Source organism: Triticum dicoccoides, chromosome 2A (assembly GCF_002162155.2).
Source record: "Triticum dicoccoides isolate Atlit2015 ecotype Zavitan chromosome 2A, WEW_v2.0, whole genome shotgun sequence".
Classification (NCBI taxonomy): Eukaryota; Viridiplantae; Streptophyta; class Magnoliopsida; order Poales; family Poaceae; genus Triticum; species Triticum dicoccoides.
The window spans coordinates 446,464,410-446,474,335 of record NC_041382.1 but is presented as its reverse complement, the minus strand read 5'-3'; positions in this window follow the sequence as shown (position 1 = coordinate 446,474,335).

Here is a 9,926-nt window from a genome sequence, read left to right as displayed (position 1 = left end):
CCCGACCCCGCCGGTGGCCTCTACGGGAGCGCTGTGAGCCTAGCTACTCCTCCGACCCTCTCTCTCTCATTCCCGAGCCGTGTAGCCACCGCACGAGGATCACACGCCCGCACCGCCGCGGATCTCGTCGCCGACGTGCTTCCGGCCACACTCCGGCCACAAGATGGTGTCCATCTTACTCACCGAGTTCCGCAGCACCTAGCTAGCCACTCCCCGAGCCTCACCGACCCCTCTAGCGCCAAGTTCATCTTCGGCCGAACCCTGGTGGCCGCCAAAGTCGTCGCCGGCGCCAACTCCGGCCACCCCGACCCCAACGGACTCCACCAAGAGCTGCGGCTTGCCCTCAGCTCCACTCCGGTGGTCTCCGCGGCCCATTTGGTGGCCGAAATGGCCAAAACCACTCCCGCCGCCGCGTCGGGCTCGCCGGTGGCTAAACGCCGGCGTCGCTGGCTTTGACTTTGACCACGGGTGGGCCCTGGTTGACTCCCCTGAGTCAATGATAGGTGGGGCCCAGCCCTGTTAATTAAACAGGATTAGTTTTAATTAAACTTTAATTAAAATAATCACCCTGACATGCGGGACCCACTGTCAGGTTTGACCCTGACGTGTTCCGTTGACCCGCTGACGTCACACTGACGTCAGGCTGACGCAATAATTGATTTTCTGGAATTATTCTAATATAGGAAATTCCAGAATATAATTTAAACTTCAAAAATTCATAACTTTTATTCTGTAACTCCAAATCAGACAAATTATATATGAAAAATGATCAGAAAAATCCAATCTATCCATCTGTACTATTTTCATGCATGACTAAACAAGTTAACTTGATGTTTAATGCAGAACAAGGAAAACACTTTAAAAGGGCCATGTTTGAGTTTGAAATTTGAATCTTTGATTCAAATTGGTGCAAACCCTTCTGGTCTTAGTTGCATTAGCCCAACACACTCATATTGCCATGTTTCATGCATGCATCATATTGTTGCACATTGTTTGGTGATGGTTGTATATCGGTGTTCTTTGCGGCAGGATCTGCCCCCGAGGAGTACCGTGATTACCCTAACGAAGAACCGTATCAGTGCATCGAACCATAAGGCAAGCAACCAACCATTTGATCATATCGATACAATCCCATGTTCCCGCTCCTGCTCTCTTTTACTGCATTAAGACAACGCGTTTCAAACTGCTGTGTGCTACGGTAGTTGAACCCATTTCCTCTGCATGACCTGTCATTGCCACAGTAACTAGATGGAACCCACTAGCATGTGTAGGAGTTGATTGCGCCATATGTATGTGTTGTTCCTACCTTGCTTAGAGTCGTGTCAGGTCTGGTTCATCTGGGTGATGGGCTAGAGTGAAATGATTATGTCGGTAATGAGAGTGGTGTGGTGAACACGATTTGGTAAAGGTATCGATGAGAGGCCATGTAGGAGTACATGGTGGGTTGTTTCATTGAAGCCGACCTTAAGCACTGAGATCTGTATGTGTGATTTAAGATACAGCTACTACCATGCATTGGGCCCTGAAATATGACCCCGCTCGACTTCTTATTCACCCTAGCTCTTTGTCCAGGAGTTGCAAGTAGTTTCTGGTGTTTGTAGCCTACTGGAGGCCGCGGACAGCGCTGACCATATGGGTGGGCTGTGATGCGGTAGGTACGTGGCCGGGTGTACCGAATACCCGTTAGGTATCTCGGGAACCCTGTTCACATCGTTCGGGGCCGTATGGGAAACCTCGGCCGGACTCCCTGCGGATGGAACCTGGATAGGCGATAAACCTGGACTAGAGGCTTAAGTGTTTAGGTAGGTCGTGGTCTACACCCACGTCGGCTTTCGCTTGAAGTCTGCCGAGCACATGTCGTGTGCAGATGCTAAGTGGTGGAAACATGTATGAAGAAGTACACCCCTGCAGGGTTATCATGATCTATTCGAATATCCGCGTCCGCGGTAAAGGACTACTTGGTTGCCTATACAGTTCATAGACAAGTAAATGGAAACTACTAAAAGCCTCAAGATAAGTGTGAGTGCCGAGGATGGCTCTTCCGTAGGAAGACGGAGGGGGATCCCCGGTAGTGTATTGAATTGGTGGGTAGTGGACTCGTGTGCGCAAAACCGTTTCAAGTTGAAGTATCGTAGGATAGTCTAGCCAAGAGTCAAAGCTGGCTTGCTGCAATAACTCCACCAACCCTTCTTGATAATATGCATGTATGTAGGATCTGATGTAAGTCTTGCTGAGTACCTTTGTACTCATGTTGCTATAATTTACATTTTACAGAAGACGCTGCAACCCCTTCTGATGGGTTCTACGTAGACGTTGACATCAACGAGTAGGCTAAAGGCCCAGGTGGTGATCTTGAGCTTGTGAAGGACCATGTAGTATAGCTAGGCTTTCCAAGCCTCTTTTATTTTACTAGTTGTCTGTACTCAGACAAGTACTTCCGCTGCTGGTTTGTATGACTGTATGACTTGAATGCTGGGTCGTGAGACCCGTACCTTTGTGTATGTTATGTATGGCTCCCTGAGCCTTAAATAAAGTACTTGTGTCGTAGAGTCATGTTGTGATGCTTCGTTGTATTTGCACATATCGAGCATATTGTGTGTATGATTGAAATGCTTGGTATGTGTGGGATCTGACCATCTAGTTGTTTATCTTTAGTAGCCTCTCTTACCGGGAAATGTCTCCTAGTGTTACCGCTGAGCCATGGTAGCTTGCTACTGCTCTGGAACACTTAGGCTGGCCGGCATGTGTCCTTCTTCGTTCCTGTGTCTGTCCCTTCGGGGAAATGTCACGCATTGAGTACCGGAGTCCTGTTAGCCCGCTACAGCCCGGTTTACCGGAGTCCTGCTAGCCCAGTGCTACAGCCCGGACCCACTTGCTGATGACCGACACGTTCGAAGCTGGGTCATGGATGCCTGTCCCTGTAAGTCTGAGCCACTTTGGGTTTACGACTAGTCATGTCAGCCCGGGCTCCTTATCATATGGATGCTAGCGACACTATCATATACGTGAGCCAAAAGACGCAAACGGTCCCGGGCAAAGGTAAGGCGACACCCGTGGGGATACCGTGCGTGAGGCCGCAAAGTGATATGAGGTGTTACCGGCTAGATCGATGTGACACCGAGTCGGGGTCCTGACAGCGTTGGCATCAGAGCCGGACTGCCTATAGGTTCTCCAAGCCAAACTGGTCGATGTTGAGTCTAGAAATTCTTTAGTTATATGTAGGGAAATTGTTTGTGGGTTGGAACGTAAGGCTCTTTTTACTCCTTTATCTTATAACATTCTGATCTGAGTCAGTCTATTCTTATACCGGGGGTTAATGAATTAGGATCTATTCTCTCTATCAGGATCACGTGTTACTAATCAGTAGTACCTTATAGGTTTGATGGATACAAGCCTAGTTCAATTCTACTACCATGTTATGTTGTTAGGATGGTCTCAGAACTTTGATATGATGATGTTGAGTGTGTATGAAATCCTTTGTCAAATGTCTCAAAATCCTTCTTGAGCATTTACAGCTGTTATGCTGCCGAAATTTTGCTAGAAATTCTAATGCCTTTGCATTATGATTGTGCTTTCAGATGGCCACTCGCGACCTCAATCAAGTGGTTCGCCTGACTCGATGCCTAGATGTACCCGGCCATACTGCCATGTTGGTCAGGGTAATGACTGAGGCAGGATACCGTTGGTATCCTGAGTACACGGTCGAAGAGCAATTTCGGGACTTCAATCAAAGCCAGTATCTCTGCACTGTCAGGATATTTCCATCTTATCCTGGGACTACCGAGCCCCTTCACTGCTCCTATGGACTCGGGGTTACTATTGAGATGGCTGTGCAGGACGCCGCCTACTCTATGATGACCATCATGCGAGTCAGATCTGGTCTATTTCGGGACTCTGATTTCCGGTATATGCCAGGATCACTTCCGGGAGCACAAGGGTATCTCCAGGCTATCTATGCTGACCCCACCCAGGAGGATTCACGGACTCGCACCACTGCTGAGATGCTCGAGGATAAGGACCGTGAAAATCGGGCCTTGAAATTAGAGCTCTTCAATACCCGTGCTGACCACTGGGCCACATTGACTCGGTTCGCACCGGCGGTGCAAGCTGGATATTCGGATATGCGCGATCTCTATCCTGTGAGATCTGCTCTGCCCGACGTGATGGGTTGGCGTGATGTAGGAGGCATCACCCCACCTCGCGGTCCCCGCAGACCACCGTCTGTTGGTCCAAGACCTCATCCTAGCCCCTATGGTCCACAAGCTCCACGAGATCGTCTGTTTCCGGATGATCATGTTGAGCTTCCAGGCTATGGAGGTGACTTCTACGAGGACTACTACGGATCGGTCTGAGTTAGTGGTAGTATTACTAGTTCGTGTTAGCTGTGTCGTCTATCGTCCTGCGTGACTCGTGGGATATGACCTAGTTTGTACTCTTTCCGGAGATGTAGAAAAATAATGTATAGGAGCTTGGAATACCTCCGATGAGATGTAATCCTCTTTTCACCGTAATAGTACTTTGTTTGGTCTTGTACTAAACCCTGTATGGTGTGTATGATGATGGAATAAAGAAGCAGTTTCTGTATCTACCATGTCATACGGATGATCATCTTGCATTTCGAGTTATCCTTTACATTTTGTATCCTATGTCAGAATTTATCATCCTCACTAAATCATTGTCTTGTTTACCTAGGATGGTCAACACGCGCACTAACCCTGCTCCTCAAGAGCAGGCCGAAGGCAGTGAAGTCCGGGATGCAAATCTGCCTCATCCTCCTTCCCTAGCCGAGGTTATGATGGAAGCTGAGAGAAACAAGCGGGAGACCAACCGTTTGCTGGTGCGTATCGAACAGAACACAGCACACCATCAGAGGTCTAACGTGGTGTCACTCAGTGATTTTATCAAATTACATCCACCCACGTTCCACCACTCCGTCGAGCCTCTCGACACTGATGACTGGCTTCGCAGTATCTCTCACAAACTGCGTTCCGCGCTGGTAGCGGAGGCTGACAAGGTCACCTTTGCTGTATATCATCTTGAAGGCCCCGCCAGTCTATGGTGGGAGAATTATGGAGCTATGCGCCCAGCGGGCCATGTCACTACTTGGGCTGAATTCAGCGAGGCTTTCCGTGAACATCACATTCCGGAGGGTCTCATGGACCGTAAACGTGAGGAATTTTGCAGTTTCACTCAGGGCCGACTCTCTGTGGATGCTTACAGCAGGGAGTTTGGTAACCTCGCACGTTATGCAACTGAGGAAGTTTCTACTGATGCCAAGAAGCAAGCAAGGTTCCGTAAGGGACTTAGTCCTGAGCTTCGCCGCGACCTTCGTCTGCATGAGTGTACATCTTTTCACAAACTTGTTAACAAGGCCATCAGTGCTGAGACTGGTCAGACTGATTATGACGCAACACGCAAGCATGGCCGTGACATGGGTTCCTCATCCGGTGCTGGTCCTCAGAAGCGCCGCGTGTGGGTACCCAACACCGCCCTGCCACCCAGGTTCACACCGAGGCCATCTTTCCAGGCGCCTCGCCCTGTTCAACAGTCTGCACCAGCCAAGCCCTATGGGGGTCCAACCAACAATGCTCCCCCACGTACCAGTTCCGTGACCTGTTTCAAGTGTGGGGAATCTGGTCACTATATGCGTGAGTGTCCCCAGACCAACCCCAACCAGTCTGCTAAAGCTGTTGGCCTTGGCAAACCGACAGGGAAAGTGTTCCACGCCAAGCCGGCCACCGCTACACGTGGCCATGTCAACTGTATCTCTGCCGAAGAAGCTCAAGAAGATCCCAACGTCGTTCTCGGTACGCTCCTTGTTAATTGCCACCCGGCATCTGTTCTTTTCGATACAGGAGCCTCTCATTCATTTATATCCGAGAACTATGCTCGTTTGCATAACACCGCATTCTGTGACATGCCATCCACCATGGAAATTTCTACTCCTGGTTCTAGATGGCAGACCTCTAGGGTAAGTTATGGAAATGAAATCCAAGTCGACAGACTTGTTTTCCTTGCATCGTTGATAGCCCTTAAATTTTCAGATATTAATATCATTTTGGGTATGGACTGGATGTCAGCTCATCATGCCAAAATTGATTGCTTCTCTAGGACTGTTCAACTCACTCACCCTTCGGGCAAGAAAGTCAATGTCTTAACCCGATTAGCCAAGCGACAATTATATTCTCTTAACGCCAGCCCTTTGCCAGACCTTGAGGACGTTCCGGTAGTCCGTGACTTCCCGGATGTCTTCCCAGAGGAATTGCCAGGTGTTCCACCTGACAGGGATGTTGAGTTCGTAATAGACCTCATTCCAGGAACCGTGCCGATTGCTAGAAGACCCTATAAGATGGCACCACTAGAACTAGCCGAGCTTAAGAAACAACTCGATGAGTCCTTGAAAAAGGGTTTCATCCGACCTAGTTCATCTCCGTGGGCTTGCCCTGTCCTCTTCGTCAAGAAGAAGGATGGTACAGACCGGATGGTTGTAGATTATCGACCTGTCAATTTGGTCACAAACAAGAACAAATATCCGCTCCCTAGGATCAACGACCTGTATGATCAGCTCGCTGGATCCTCAGTCTTCTCCAAAATGGATTTGAGGTTGGGCTACCATCAAATCAAAATCAGAAACGGGGACATTCCTAAAACGGCCTTGTTACTCGTTATGGCCAATACGAGTACACCGTCATGTCCTTCGGTTTAACCAACGCTCCAGCCACCTTTTCTCGGTTAATGAACTCAATCTTCATGGAGTATTTGGATAAATTCGTCGTGGTTTACCTCGATGATATACCCATCTACTCCAAGAACGAGGAAGAACATGCCGAACATCTAAGGCTAGTGTTGAAGAAACTTCGAGAGCATCGCCTTTATGCCAAATTTTCTGAATGTGAATTCTGGTTGTCAGAAGTGACCTATCTGGGTCATGTAATATCTGGTAAAGGTATTGCTGTTAACCCTGAGCGAGTTCAAGCCGTCCTTAATTGGACTCCACCTGAATCGGTCAAGCAAGTTCGGAGTTTTCTGGGCTTAGCGAGCTATTGCCGTCGCTTCGTCGAAAACTTCTCCAAAGTTGCCAAACCTCTAACCGAACTCCTCAAGAAAGATAAGAAGTTCGAATGGACTCCACAATGTGAGCACAGCTTTCAGGAACTGAAAAGACGCCTGACTTCTGCTCCCGTACTGGTACCGCCAGACTTCTCCAAGGACTTTGTTATCTACTGCGACGCCTCGCAACAAGGACTAGGTTGCATTCTCATGCAAGATCGACACGTAATTGCTTACGCTTCACGGCAATTGCACCCACATGAGGAGAATTATCCTACTCATGATCTAGAGCTTGCAGCCGTAGTCTATGCACTCAAGACCTGGCGACATTACCTCCTCGGTAACCGTTGCAAAATATTCACTGATCACCAGAGTCTGAAGTACATTTTCACCCAACCGGATTTGAATCTCAGGCAAAGACGTTGGGTTGAGTTAATCACAGATTTCGACTTAGGAATAACTTACACCCCAGGGAAAGCCAACGTCATGGCTGATGCGCTAAGTCGTAAATCTTATTGTAACAACCTAATGTTACAACAAAGTCACCGCTTCTCCATGAGGAATTTCGGAAGCTTAACCTTCACATTGTTCCTCAAGGATTTCTTTCCACCTTGGTGGTGAAACCTACTCTTACGGATCAAATCATTGCTGCCCAAAAGCGAGATAAGGGAATATCTAAAATCAAGGAGAACATTGCTAGCGGAGGTGCTAGTTGTTTCTCCACAAATGATCATGGTGTTGTGTATTTTGAGAACCGTTTAGTGGTTCCCAAGAACCAGCATCTACGGCAGTTGATCCTTAAGGAGGCTCATGAATCTCCTCTCACCATTCATCCCGGTAGTACTAAGATGTATCAGGACCTACGCCAGAGGTTCTGGTGGACTAGGATGAAGAGAGAAATTGCTCAGTATATTGCTAATTGCGACGGCTGTCGTCGTGTAGAAGCAGAGCATCAACGGCCTGCTGGCACTCTTCAACCCTTAGCCATTCCTGAATGGAAATGGGATAAAATTGGTATGGATTTCATTACCGGTTTTCCCAGGACCAAGAGAGGGAATAATGCTATCTTCGTCGTTGTCGATCGTCTTTCCAAAGTAGCCCATTTCTTACCTGTTCGTGAGAGTATAACTGCTAGTCAACTGGCAGACTTATACATCTCCCGGATAGTGTCTCTCCATGGTGTTCCTTTGGAAATTAATTCGGATCGAGGAAGTCTTTTCACCTCTCGATTTTGGGAAAGCTTCCAAAATGCTATGGGAACCCGTCTCTCCTTTAGCACCGCTTTCCACCCTCAGTCGAGTGGTCAAGTAGAACGCGTCAACCAGATTCTAGAAGACATGCTTCGAGCCTCTATTATCTCATTCGGAATGGATTGGGAGAAGTGCCTTCCATTTGCCGAATTTGCCTACAACAACAGCTATCAATCTAGCTTGGGTAAAGCCCCTTTTGAAGTTCTCTATGGACGACGGTGTCGAACACCCCTTAACTGGTCAGAGACCGGGGAAAGACAATTCTTTGGCCCGGATATGATTCAGGAAGCAGAAGAACAAGTTCGCATCGTTCGTGAAAAGTTGAAAACAGCCCAATCTCGTCAAAAGAGTCAATATGACTGAAAACATAAGGCTATGACTTTCGAGGTTGACGAGAAGGCTTATCTTCGGGTTACCCCTCTGAAGGGAACCCATCGTTTCGGTATCAAAGGCAAATTGGCTCCTCGTTACATTGGACCTTTTCGCATTCTCGCCAAGCGAGGAGAAGTTGCCTACCAATTGGAACTACCTCCGCACCTCTCCAGAGTCCACGATGTCTTCCACGTTTCTCAACTCAGGCGTTGCTTCTCGGATCCTACCCGTGGAGTGGACCACGAAACGCTTGATCTCCAAGATAATCTTACATATCGAGAGTACCCCATTCGTATCCTCGATCAGGCCGGGCGTACCACTCGACGTCATAATATCAAGTTTCTCAAAGTACAATGGTCGCACCATTCTGAGGATGAAGCAACTTGGGAAAGGGAGGATCGTCTTCGACTCGAGTATCCCGCCTTCTTCCCGGAGGAACCCAAATCTCGGGACGAGATTCTTTTGAGTGGGGGTGAGTTGTCACACCCTAGCTAGTCATGCATTAGAGTGTTGCATCATGTTTACTCTTTCATCAGAAACTTGAAATGGGGATGACAGAACCCCCAGTCCCCCCTGAAACCAACTAGGGTTACTAAAAATAATTTTCAATGAACCTGAAATGCCCTTCTAAAATGCCCATCATTTTTGTCTTGGTTCAGAACCTCTGCCAAAAGTGGTGCACATTTTCCTAGGCCATCCTAGGGTTTTTGGATTAAATCATAAATATTTGAATTTGGGCATTTAAAATTATATAAAATATTTAAATGCTCAAATAACTCCAAACTAAAATGTTTCATGTTGGAAATAATCCAACTATGGACCAGGAGTAGTTTGGTGATTTTTGGAGTTGTCTAGGTATTTTATTAAATTCAACAAAGTTGCAGAAGTATTAAAAAAAACAGAAAACAGAAGAAAATGGAAAAAACTTACCTGTCGCCCAGCACCGGCCCACCTGCCGGCCCAGCCCAGCACCGCGCCAGCGAGCTGCTTCCGGCCAGGCAGGCAGGCAGGTGCTCGACGGCGAGCACCGCATGGGTGCCACGCACCTGCTCGCCGCCTCGCCGCCTCCCTCGCCCGGCTAACGCAGTGGATCGGCTTCCCTCTCTCCCCCGAACCTCCCAGACACCCCCTCTCCTCTCCAGCTCCTCCCCCTTGCACGCCCCAGCCATGGCCGACGCCATCGCCGCCACCCCCTCGCCATAGCCACGCCCTCCGTCCACCCCACGCCGTGCCACTCTGTCCAGGAGCTCCGCC